Below are 12,240 nucleotides of genomic sequence, written 5' to 3'. Positions count from 1 at the left end.
GATTCATCATGCCCCAAAACAATTGCAATAGTAACATCAAAGATCACTGATCACAGATGACCATAACAGATACAATAATAATGAAAACATCTGAATTATTTTGAGCATTACCAAAATGTGACAGAGACATAAAGTGAGCATATGCTGTTGGGAAAATGGTGCTGATAGACTTGCTCAACACAGAGTTGCCACAAACCTTCAGTTTGTATAAAATACAATATCTGTGGAGTGCAATCAAATGAGGTATTCTAGTAACTGAAAAAAAGCAACCAGTTGAACAATCTGGGAAGGGTTTTCCATTTATGTAGAAAGATAAATGTGCAAACTTAGTCTGGTGCGATCTATACTCCCTTGCCGAGAAGGACACTGGCCCAGGCAGAGGAAAAGTCTCTGCAATGGTGGGCAAATCGAGGTTTACTGGGAATTCTCAGCTCACCTTTCACATGTCCCTTTATAGAATAAATTGTACTAGGAACATAGCAGTTACTCCCTCAATTGCCTAAGGGAGAAGAGGAACAAAGAGGAATAATCTAAGAACACAAGTTTATTCAGATTTTCTTAGATTTTTTCAATCTTCTTTTGAAATATAGACATATGTACTTTTTATACAGATAATATTGTAGATACACAGCAATAGGATAAAATATTTCCCTAGATGCTCAGCTTCTGATTAAGGATCAGAAAGATCAAGAAACTGAGCAAAACAAATACATAATGACCCTGAAACTACCAGGATATTCCAGAGCAAAATTCTTTTTTAATGGTTCAGTTCATTGCTTATGCATATATAGTGTTCTGTTAACATGACATTTCAAATCCATAGAAGTCTAAAAAAAGTGACAAAATATCTGCCTTTAATTGTCTTTAAAGTAGGCCTACTTTTAAGGAGCCTAATGGGGCAGAAGATAATAAAGAAAATGTTAATGTAGTTTAGACTAGGCCCAGAGGTTTAAAAAAAATTTTTTTTTACTTAGTTAATAACGTCTCTGATCCTCACTATTTTTTCTCTATAGAAGAAATGATTTCATTTGGAGAGGTCATGCAATGGCCACACAAAGGCAGTATGGTGTGGCTGTACTTCATCACCATAAAGTACCCTATAGCTAGGACCTCAGAGAATAAAATGCTAAATTAGAGAGAGGAGACGCAATGTTCTGCATATAAATGACCTCACTCTCCGGTTTGTCCTGCAAAAAATTAAAATTTAAACAGCCAAGTTCTATAATAAAGGTAAATGCAAACTGCCAAGAGAACACTAAGGACAGAGTGTTAAAATCTTCCAGGGTGGTGGGGTGGGGAGGGGGAGAGGAGGAACATTTGAACTTGGTCTTGGAGGAGAGAGAGAAGATAGGACTGGTGGACCGCACGCAGGCAGAGGAAGCGGCTGGTGCCCAGGTGTGCACGTGGGTATTTGGAGAATAGACAGCTGGCTATGGTGGCTGAAGCACAGGTGGAAGATGATGTTGGAAAGGGACAATGGGGCCAATTTGTAAAAAGCCCTTTATGCCATATTAAGTATAAAATAACCTCCATCCAGCCGAGTTCTCTCTCTTTACTTTTCTCCTCGGCCCTGTCCCTGCTTTACCTAGCCAATGCCGTTTCTCATGCATTTTTCTGAAGCTATTACATTATTACATAAATTCACATGCTGTAGGTATGAATGCATATAATGATTACACACACATTTTTATATACAAACAACAGCATACTACTTTGCTGCAATTTCTCCAGACTATGCAACATCGCTGACACTCTCCCTGGCCTTTCCTGCTTTGACAGCTTCAATCCTGCTGTCGTAAGCTTTCCTGCCCTGGCTCTTCCTGGTGAACTTCTACCCATCCCAGAGCCCAGCTCAGATGCTACCTCTTGTATGAGGCCTTCCCAATAAGCAATATATTTCTCCCTTATTTGAGCTCACATGTCATCTTTAAATGTTTTTACATTTTTTGAGTAGTGATTACATGCCTATAGTAACATTTTAAAAGTATAAAAGTGAAAAATATACCTCCCTCCTATGGTGCCCAGGCCATTTTCCCAGAGGCAACCATCAGACTAAGTTTCTCATGCATTTTTCCAAAGCTATTACATTATTACATGAATCCACATGCATATATATATGAATGTATGTGTATAATTATCACACACACACTTTTTTTTTTTTTTTTTGAGATGGAGTCTCACTCTGTCCCCAAGCTGGAGTGCAGTGGTGTGATCTTGGCTCACTGCAACCTCCACCTCCTGGGTTCAAGTGATTCTCCTGCCTCAGCCTCCCATGTAGCTGGGACTTCAGGCACGTGCCACCACGCCCGGCTAATTTTTGTATTTTTAGTACAGATGGAGTTTCACCATGTTGGGCAGGATGGTCTCAAACTCCTGACTTCAGGTGATCCAACTGCCTTGGCCTCCCAAAGTGCTAGGATTACAGGCGTGAGCCACTGCGCCCAGCCACACACACATTTTTATATACAAACTACAGCATATTATACTATACTCCATGATGCCTTTCTCACTTAGTAATAGATTGTAAATCTTTTTCCTTATCGGTAGATTGAGTCACCCAACTCTTTCTAAATTCCTTTAGTACAGGACTAAACAATTCCTTCCATTATGGATCAATCTTAAAATACAAATATAATATTAAATATAAACGAAGAGTCAACGTGGTGGTTGAGACTTTCTCACTATACTGTATATAGAGGCAGCTTGTGGTGATCAGAGCCCTGGACTGACCGTCAGGCTTGAATCCCAGCTCTATCACTAGTGACACAACCTTGCTCACGCCATTTAGCCACTCCAAACCTGTTTTCTCATCCGCAAAACGAGGCATTGACCTAGATGGGCTCTCAGGGCCCCTCCAAGGCTGGTAGTTCATGTTTCTGTGAACCATCAATATCACATGCTGCCTTGAGAGCAGATTTGAATAGAGAAAAGGGTGAAGGAGCAGAGAGCCTAAAGCTCCTGCCACCAGATGAACTTTTCCCGCTGCCAAGCTGTTCCTCATGCCTTCCTTGACTTCCCTAGCCTTCCCTCTCCACCCCCAGCCTTGGCCCTGCATTTTTTGGCATGCCTGCAAAAAAGCCCTCAGCCTGGGCTCATCAGCCAAGCTAAGCACAAGGGGCCCTAGCAGGTGTCTGATTTCCAAGACTGTGTTCAGTAGCCCCTGTCTTAGATTTACACAAGGTAGAACAGAATTTGGGCATGTTTTCCTGGGAACATGTTCCAGCCCAGTTTAGAGTCCACTGGTCATTGTAGACAGAACACTGTAGACAGAACAGCATATAATAAATACCTGAGAGAGCTCTCGGAAGCTTGGAGAAACCACCAGCTCATCTGCAGACTCTCAGTAGCAGAACAACCACATGGCCAAGGAGGCTGAGAGGCCCAGAGGTGAGTGTCATTTGGACTCGATGAAATCCTTCCGTTCTCCAAAGCATCCTCGTGCTTTGCCGGACAAAAAGGCAGCCATGGGTCATATCACTCACTTGCCTCCCAAATGTTCATACTAAGGACAGAAGTTTTGGACCTTGTAAAAGCATTCCACACCTTAAAACAGTCAAATATCATGGACCAGATGTCCATCAGGAGAGCAACTTGTATATGCCCTAAACTGGAAAGGTGCTCCCTGACCACCGGCTCTTAGAAGGGTGATTTGTGGCTCTCACTAGGTTACCCACAGCTCCAATATGGAGTTGGACATCCATTTTTGACGCCACTCTAGTAGCCCACACAGCTATTATCGACATGTTTGAAACCAGAAGGCATAATCCTAACTCCGTTTCTAGCAGCAGGGACTTTCAGAAAACACACTCCTTGTGGAATTAATTTGCCATTTCTATTTATTTTTGCCTTAATTTGTCTCTACTTCTAAAATACAAGTCAAGCTGCCACACAAAATAACTTGTATAAGGTGGGAGGAAGACAATACACCTCTTTTATCATTGAATTCCTTACTATCGTAGAACAATATTTAATAATGTGGGGAAAAGTATGTGACAACATTGTTGTATGGATCAAAGAAAAGCAAGTTCAAATTGGTATGTGCAACGTAATCCTGATTTTTTAGTAAAAATAGAGAGAGGAAAAAGTAAACTATACCAAGATTTTAACATGCTCATACTGGTGCAATTACAAATTTTTTGTGTGTGCTTATCTATGTTTTCTGAGTTTCCTTCATAGACATATACCACTTCTATAACAAAAAAAAGTAAAAATAAAATCTCATGATCCTTTGTAAAAGAAAATATAAACACATCCTGTCATTTCTTCCCTGGAAGAGGTAACATTTGCTAGTGTCACTGGATAGTCACTTTAAGAAAGTATGGCCCAGCAGGACTGGATCCTGGGTCAGGATTGACCCCTAACTGATGAAATTACTTGAACAACTCCAAGACCCCAACCCTCCTGCCACATCTGACAGAGGAGCAAGCCTCAGTAGGTCTGTAAGTTCCCTTCTCACTCATTCCAGAAGTCCTCAGAGCAGGGCTCTTTCACACACCACTCAAAACAATTTTTTAAACTTGTAATATTCCAGTGATTTGGATTGTGTCCAACCCATCCCGCTCAGCATGCTAGAAAGATTTCTAGGAGAACTAAGATCCTAGGAATATTGGTTTCTTGGATAATATCATTGGGTTCCACTGTAATGACTTACGGGAACTTGTTTCCTTTTGTCATTGAGACCAGAATAGTCAAGTTAGTCAAAATCTGAAAGATCATCTTCTAATCCTGCCCCAAATTTCAGTCATCTGATAACCATATTTGAACTATTATTTATTTGATATGTTTTTAAAATCAACTCTAAGTGAACTCATATGGCCTTGTCCTAAGCAATTAAATAGATGAAATCATAGATTTGATTGTAACTTATAATTTTTTCTGAAAACATTCAAAGAAACATATACCTATTAAAAACATTTTTTAAATGCTTGCCCTAAAAAGATCTTGTTTCCCACCATTGGTACACACATTGTACTTGGGGAAATTTATATCCAATCCAATCCTCAAAGTTTTCAGAGAAACTGACACTTAGAGAAATAAACCTCTTGCCTAAAGAATCATATTTTTGTGAAAAGTCCTTATGTTTTTATTTTTTGTTTCTTTTTTTTTAATTGAGATGGAGTCTTACTGTGTCGCCCAGGCTGGAGTGCAGTGGTGTGATCCCGGCTTACTGCAACCTTTGTCTCCCGGGTTGAAGCAATTCTCCTGTCTCAGCCTCTGGAGTAGCTGGGATTACAGGCACCTGCCACCACGCCCGGCTAATTTTTGAATTTTTAATAGAGACGGGGTTTCACCATGTTGGCCAGGCTGGTCTCAAACTCCTGAGCTCAAGCAATTCACCCACCTCGGCCTCCCAAAGTTCTGGGATTACAGGCATGAGCCCCTGTGCACGGCCTAAAAACCATTTTCTTAAAAGTATCAAAGAGCTAAAAAAAAAAAAAACAGTAACTGTCAGGCCAAAACCTAAGAATAAAGGAGAAGCCAGTGAGGTAAACAGCATTTGTCAGCTGAAAGAAATGGAGATGAAAAAGCGGAAAACGAGCTGCAGTTCCGATGGCCTCATGGGGCAAGGATGACAGAAGTCAAAGGTCAGAGTCCACCCAGGGTGGAAAAACTAATGGACCCCAATATATATATTTTACTTATTTGTTTGTTTTTTGATACAGAGTCTCGCTCTGTCACCCAGGCTGGACTGCAGTGGCGTGATTTTGGCTCACCACACTCTCCACCTCCCAGGTTCAAGCGATTCTCATGCCTCAGCCTCCTGAGTAGCTGGGATTACAGGCATGCACCACCACGCCAGGCTAATTTTTGTATTTTTAGTAGAGACGGGTGTTGGCCAAGCTGGTCTTGAACTCTTGACCTCAAGTGATCCACCCGCCTTGGCCTCCTAAAGTGCTGGGATTACAGGCATGAGCCACTGCGTCCCACTTCCCAATATATATATTTTAGCCAGAACCCCAAAGGGGACACCATAAGGGTAAGGGTGAGTCAGAAGTAATTCCACCCCCTTCCCTATCCCAAGAAACCAGAGTGGGGCATTACCTTAGACTCTGTTTAGAGAAGGAAGGAAAGGAAGGAGGGAGCGAGGGAGGACCAGGAAAAGAAATACAGTGCTTGAAAGATTGGAGTCCACCCAGGTAACTGGCATAAGTTTTCAAAACCCTCTCTGAAGAAATATTTTTATCCGAGGCCCTGGGAAACTCATACCAATCATTTTTCTATGGCAATGAAGAGCCCACAAAGACAGACCTTTTATTATCTTAAGGCATGCATTACTACCTAAAGCAAGAGGGACAAAAGGAGAAGAGAAATTGCTGTGGTGCTCAAAACTCACGGTCTCCTATTTCCCTCATTCTCAGGACTCCAGCTTGGCACCCACTCCTGATACCCCCGATGTCTCGTAAGAGGAACCTCACTGGACATACGGTGTTGCCGTTTGAAAGAAAATGGGCAGCCTTACCGGGTAGTTTTTATCAAGATAATGAATTTGCCATGGTTCTTGGCTTCACCTCTTACCCTCAGAAATCTGACTCCCTCAACTAACAAGAAAGTATATGACTTTACAGAGTGAAACTCACTTTAACCAAGGTCACAAGATTTGCTTATATATCGGGATGCCAATTCATTTGCTGACCATGAGAAACTCAGCTCTCGTGAGGACTAGAATACCATCAACACAGCCTGTGTATTCTTTCCCCACGGGGAGAGCCATTGGAAAGCCAAGCTATGACACCAAGATGTTCCCTGGTCAACAGGGACTCAAAGTGGAAGGAGGTGACTGAATGATCCAAGAATATCCTTTAGCCTAAGCCTTACCTTCTCCCCCATGGTCTTATCCATGGGATCAAAGCTGGGGAAGTCCATTAGCCAAGGTTCTCTCTCCACTGACAATGCATGGATGGGCACTGCCAGAATATGATTCTCAAACATGCCTGTTTTCCATGGATGACTAACTCCCAACTTTCTGATTAGTATCTCTTCATGTGAATCCAACTTCTCCAGAGGACTCTAATCCTCTTCACGTAGTGGGCTTCCCTAGGCTTGCCTTGGTAGCCACAAGCCTACCTGAAATTACTTTCAAGAGATAATTGTAACTCAGAGGCTGAGGTGGGAGGATCGCTTGAGGCCAGGAGTCCGAGACCAGCCTGGGCAATATAGTAAAACTCTGTCTCTAAAAAATGAAAAAGAGACAACAAAGAAATACAAAAGAGCCCACCCCAGGACGTGAGCATTAGCTAACCTCCTGAAATCTCATAACCCCAAAGTGAATTGAAATGTACCAGAGGGTAATCCCCAAACACCATCTACCTTTCTCTAACCACCTCACCACCTGTGCATGATGCCCATATCTTGTAACCTTCTCGTATACTGTGCAAACATTGATCAGAAAGCTTCCTTCTGCTCCGCCATCCCCAAAGTGCCACCCATACCACCACCTGCGAACCAAATAGCAAAGGAGGAGATTAAGGAACCTGCATCACATCAAGCAAGTCTTCACAGTACTGTATGCTTCATGCATTTAAGCTTTTAAAACAAAGGAACTAGGCCAGGCACAGTGGCTCACACCTGTAATCCCAACACGTTGGGAAGCTGAGGCGGGCAGATCACTTGAGCACAGGAGTTTGAGAGCAGTCCGGCCAACATGGTGAAATGCTGTCTCCACTAAAAATACAAAAATTAGCCGGGCGTGGTGGCACATGCCTGTAATCCCAGCTATTCAGGAGGCTGAGCAGGAGAATCACTTAAACCTGGGAGGCGGAAGTTGCAGTGAGTGGGGATCGTGCCACTGCACTCCAGCCTGGGAGACAGAGCAAGACTCTATCTCAACAAAAAAGAAAAATTTTTAAAAAGGAAGTAGAAGAAGGAAAATTACAATGGAGAGGCTCAGGAGCAGCAGTCGAGGGCAGCTGTCCTAGGATGACCTAGCTGAGTGCAATCGCTACCCGGGTACCATCTGGAATTTTTGCCTCCACTCCTCTCTCACCAGAGCGATTCTTTGGTAACTAGGAACTATGCCCTCACATCTGTTGTTATTAGTTGTCTTAAGCAGACCCTAACAAGGATTTTTTTTAGAGCATTTTTGTTTTGTTTTGTATTAAGAAATCTTACTAAATCTGACTAAAATTAAATTTTAAAACCTCCCAGCAGATTCTTCCGTGTTCCATTTCCCATGAGGCTTTACAAACCTGGCCCAAGATGGGTGTGTGTGTGTGTGTGTGTGTGTGTGTGTGTGTGAGAGAGAGAGAAAAAAAAAAAACAGAGAAATGAGAGAGAGAGAAGTCAGGAACTAGAAGAGTGAGACCCACACTTGCCATTTTTCTAAAACAAGGTTCAAGGCAACTTTCACTATCATAGTTAGCTACCCATGGGTAAACTGTGTCTCCTATTTTTTGCACCGTTGTTCACATAATGATACAGAGGGTTTGTTTTTCTACCACACAAAAAGTCTGTTTTCCCTTCTCTCTCTTTTAATGATATTCTCCTGGCTGAATTCTAGTGTCTTCCCAACCATGAGTCATCACTGCTATTCCTGCATAAAGTAGAGTGTTCTGGGCCTCTCACTTCTAAGAAGGACTATAGTTTAGAAAAATCTGATAAGATGATAAGATCCCCACAGCACATGTCTCGCTCTGAGATTATTAGAGACTCAGTTTAGGGGAACCCTCCCTATAGGGAGACGGCAATGGAAGCAGTTCCCCAATCTATCAGCAGCGGCTGCCATCCCCATGATAAGGATCCCTTGCAAGGAAGTCTGACCCTCAGGGTTTCAGCCAGCTGGCACGGCCAGCATCCAACAAGTCCCCATCAGGGAGCATCTTACCAGAAGATCCCTGCCTACATGGAGTGAATCAAGGGTGACAAAAAGTCCTCTCCCTACCAAATATATCTTCCATCCTTGGAGCAGCCCTTTCTCTTGAGGTTTGATACTTTGTTGAAATGCAAATATCCCTGGAAGGTAAAGACTTCTTTTACCATTAGCATGTTTACACAAATGTGCATCCAGTCCCATTCTTTCCTCAAAGCCAGTTTTGATTGGAGGAGAAGGAAGTTTTTTAAAACATCACCTATATACAAAAGAGAGGTGAGGATCGGAAGATATATCTTACTGGGCATTAATCCTATTCTCTTGCCCATTCCCAGCTAAGTGCAAGCCCTCGTTGACTTCAAATAGCACGGTAGCCCACCAGTTTTCCATGTCATCTGTGCATCTGTGGATTATCTGAAGTGACATTAATCTGAACTCTCAACAATATCAATCATGCAATAATTCCTCAAACATGTGTTGCACTCTAACAATAGGCTGTCAATATTCTAGATTTTGCACAGAGGACGAAGTAAACTGAGGAACTCTAATCCATCCCAAGGTCAAGTGTCCAATGTATGGATGAAGATTGCCTAGGTTCATAATATTGATCATAACGAAGATGTTAAGGAAGGATTTGGCAGTTAATTCGCTTCATTTGCTATCCACCCTACAGTCCTAGGAAGTATCTCTATTCATAATTTATAAAGCAGTTGAGGCCCAGGGTAGTGAAGTCAGGGCAGCCTCCAGATTTAATCATCTAAATCATTATGTACCCTGGGAGTTGTTTACAATGTTTTCCTGGGAAGCTGTATTTTTAAAGCATCGGATGACTCAGAAGCACAGTCCAGCTGGAGGAATACTGTTAGACAGCCCGGGGCAGCTTTCTCAGACAGCTTTTCATTGACCATCACAATTCGAGAAGGAAGGATTTTGACATTATAATTTCCATTTTACAACTGAAGCAGCTTAGGCACAGAAAAAACAATCCAGCTAAAAAGTAAAACAAAACAAAACAAAACAAATCTCCTCTCTTTTTCCATTTTATTTCCTTTTCATCTCTTACAAACAAACTAACGGAACTATCAGAACTAATTATCTCATGAACAATCATTTATGACTCCACTGTTTGCAAAACCTCTTTTGGTCTTTGTACCATCCACATAAGAGCAATCAAACAGCTCGCTAAAAACCCAGTGAAACTACCCCCAAGACATCACCTATGATGCTTAAATGTCTTCCTGCATCACTTCATTTTTGCCATTAAAAATAATCAACATTACACTTTGGGAGGCCGAGGCAGGCGGATCACTTGAGGCTGGGAGTTCAAGACCAGCCTGGCCAACATAGTGAAAGCCCGTCTCTGCTAAAAATACAAAAAAAATTAGCCAGGCATGGTGGTGCACGTCTGTAATCCCAGCTACCTGTGAGGCTGAGGCACGAGAATCGCTTGAGCCCAGGAGGCAGAGGTTGCAGTAAGCTGAGATTGCACCACTGCACTCTGGCCTGGGTGACACAGAGAGAGGCTGTCACAAAATAAATAAATAAATAAAATTTTAAAAAATAGAAATAAAATGTGTGTTAAATAAAATGTTGTTTGTTCCATTCAACTTACAAAACATACCTCTTGAGGGACTAGTGTGCTAATATACAAAGATATACATCCAAATAAGACACAGTTCCCACTTTTAAGATGTTTACACAGTACAATGAGAGAAGACCAACAACAATTACAACATAAAGTAAGCTGTTCATTAATTTAATGTATGACATTCTCTACGGCAGGCATTGTTAGTTTTCCACTCCATACCTGTGCCTCTCTTTGTCATCAGTAATAGATAATACGTAAGCTTCAGGCAATGGATCATGTTTGGTCTAGCCCAGTATTTCTCAACTTTTTTTCAACATCATCTCCCTAAGAGCATTTTTAGACGCTTTTTTCCTAATTGCCCCATCCATGAAATTTTAATACCAGAGACAAATTATATGTCTGCATATATGCTGTATGTATAACTGTGCTTTATACATATAGAATGAGATATTTTTCCTGCCTTTTCCCTCCCACAAAAGCAATATCCTTCCCTTAAGGGATGATATCAACAGCACCACCCCATCCACGCCCCACCACAACCCTCACCCTATTCTCCACCATGTTCCCCACACCCACCCACCCTGCCTGTTAGGAATGTATGGTCTAAGGGAATTGTTAATAATAAGTCTATTTCCTGTTTTCCACCTTCACGGCAGCTGGAGTGGCTGTGTAACCTAGTTCTACCAATGACACGGAAGCTAACATCTGTTTGGGAGGCCTCCGGGAAAATTCTTGGTTTCCTGGAAAATGAGACAGCCACTGCCAACTCATCCTCCTTTCTACCCCAACCTTTCCATGCATCTTGAATGGAGTACATGGCTAGAAGCTGCAGCAATCATCGTGCAGCCATGACAAAAGACAACAGAATGGCAGGCAGTCTCATTGAGCCATTGGCCCAGGGCCGGAAACGCAGACCTCTGAACTTCCTGTTACGTGGAGAAATGAATCCTGGTTGCTTTAAGCCCCCGTTGGTAGGTATTGTATCACTTTCAATTATACAATTGTTATACAAAGCATTGTTAATTGATCAGCTAGGTGCCTTACAAGCAATAGCTGTCCTCTTATGATCATGAGTTATTGTTAAACCAAGCCGGAAAGAAGCACACACACACACACACAAAATGTAATCAGGAATATTACACAAATCAGACACGAGATTTCACTCCATTTAAGAGGAAAAGTCTTTTTCACTAAACGAATCAACTTTTCAAAGAGTTATATGATATTCCAACTAATATTTGGCATTTTGAATTAACAAACTTTTAGATATTTGGTATTACTGTGTAGAGAAATGGCCATGAAAAGATACAAGGTAATTTTCCTTTATTTTCCTACTTTACACAGAATGAATATATTTATGATTTACCTAGGAGATATGTCTTTCAAAATATTTGAAAGTCAATTCTTTTCTAATTGAATATTTAAGATGCATAAGGAAAATGTGCTTCTTAAAGGATCTCTTGACTGGGCGCCATGGCTCAGACCTGTAATCCCAGCACTTTGGGAGGCCGAGGTGGCTGAATTTGCTTGAAGAGTTCAAAACCAGTCTGGGCAACATGGTGAAACCCCATCTCTACAAAAAAATACAAAACTTAGCCGGAATGGTGGTGCATTCCTGTAGTCCCAGCTCCTCGGGAGGCTGAGGTGGGAGAATCACCTGAGCCCAGGAGGTGGAGGTTGCAGTGAGCCATGATCATGCCACTGCACCCTAGCCTGGGCAACAGAGTGAGATCCTGTCTCACTAAAAGAAAAAAGAAAAAAAAATCTCTTTGGGAACCTTTTTACAGGTTAAAACGTAGAAATAATCATCTGTATTCATCACTTGAATATTTTATATTTTGCTTAA

General features: G+C 41.8%; 1 protein-coding gene across 2 annotated transcripts in view; it reads right to left on the bottom strand.

Moving 5' to 3' along the window:
- The window catches only part of RHOH (ras homolog family member H), a 48,250-nt gene that overhangs the window by 23,581 nt on the left and 12,429 nt on the right, over positions 1-12,240 (bottom strand). The window contains exon 2 of one of the 2 annotated variants that reach the window (XM_054553841.1): positions 3,290-3,502. The exons of the other annotated variant lie outside the window; for it this stretch is intronic. The gene's annotated coding sequence lies outside the window, so the exon portion shown is untranslated. The remainder of the gene's footprint in view (positions 1-3,289; positions 3,503-12,240) is intronic. 2 annotated transcript variants of the gene reach the window in all.

Source organism: Pongo abelii, chromosome 3, assembly GCF_028885655.2.
Source record: "Pongo abelii isolate AG06213 chromosome 3, NHGRI_mPonAbe1-v2.0_pri, whole genome shotgun sequence".
Classification (NCBI taxonomy): domain Eukaryota; kingdom Metazoa; phylum Chordata; class Mammalia; order Primates; family Hominidae; genus Pongo; species Pongo abelii.
This window is presented reverse-complemented; position numbering and strand designations above follow the sequence as displayed.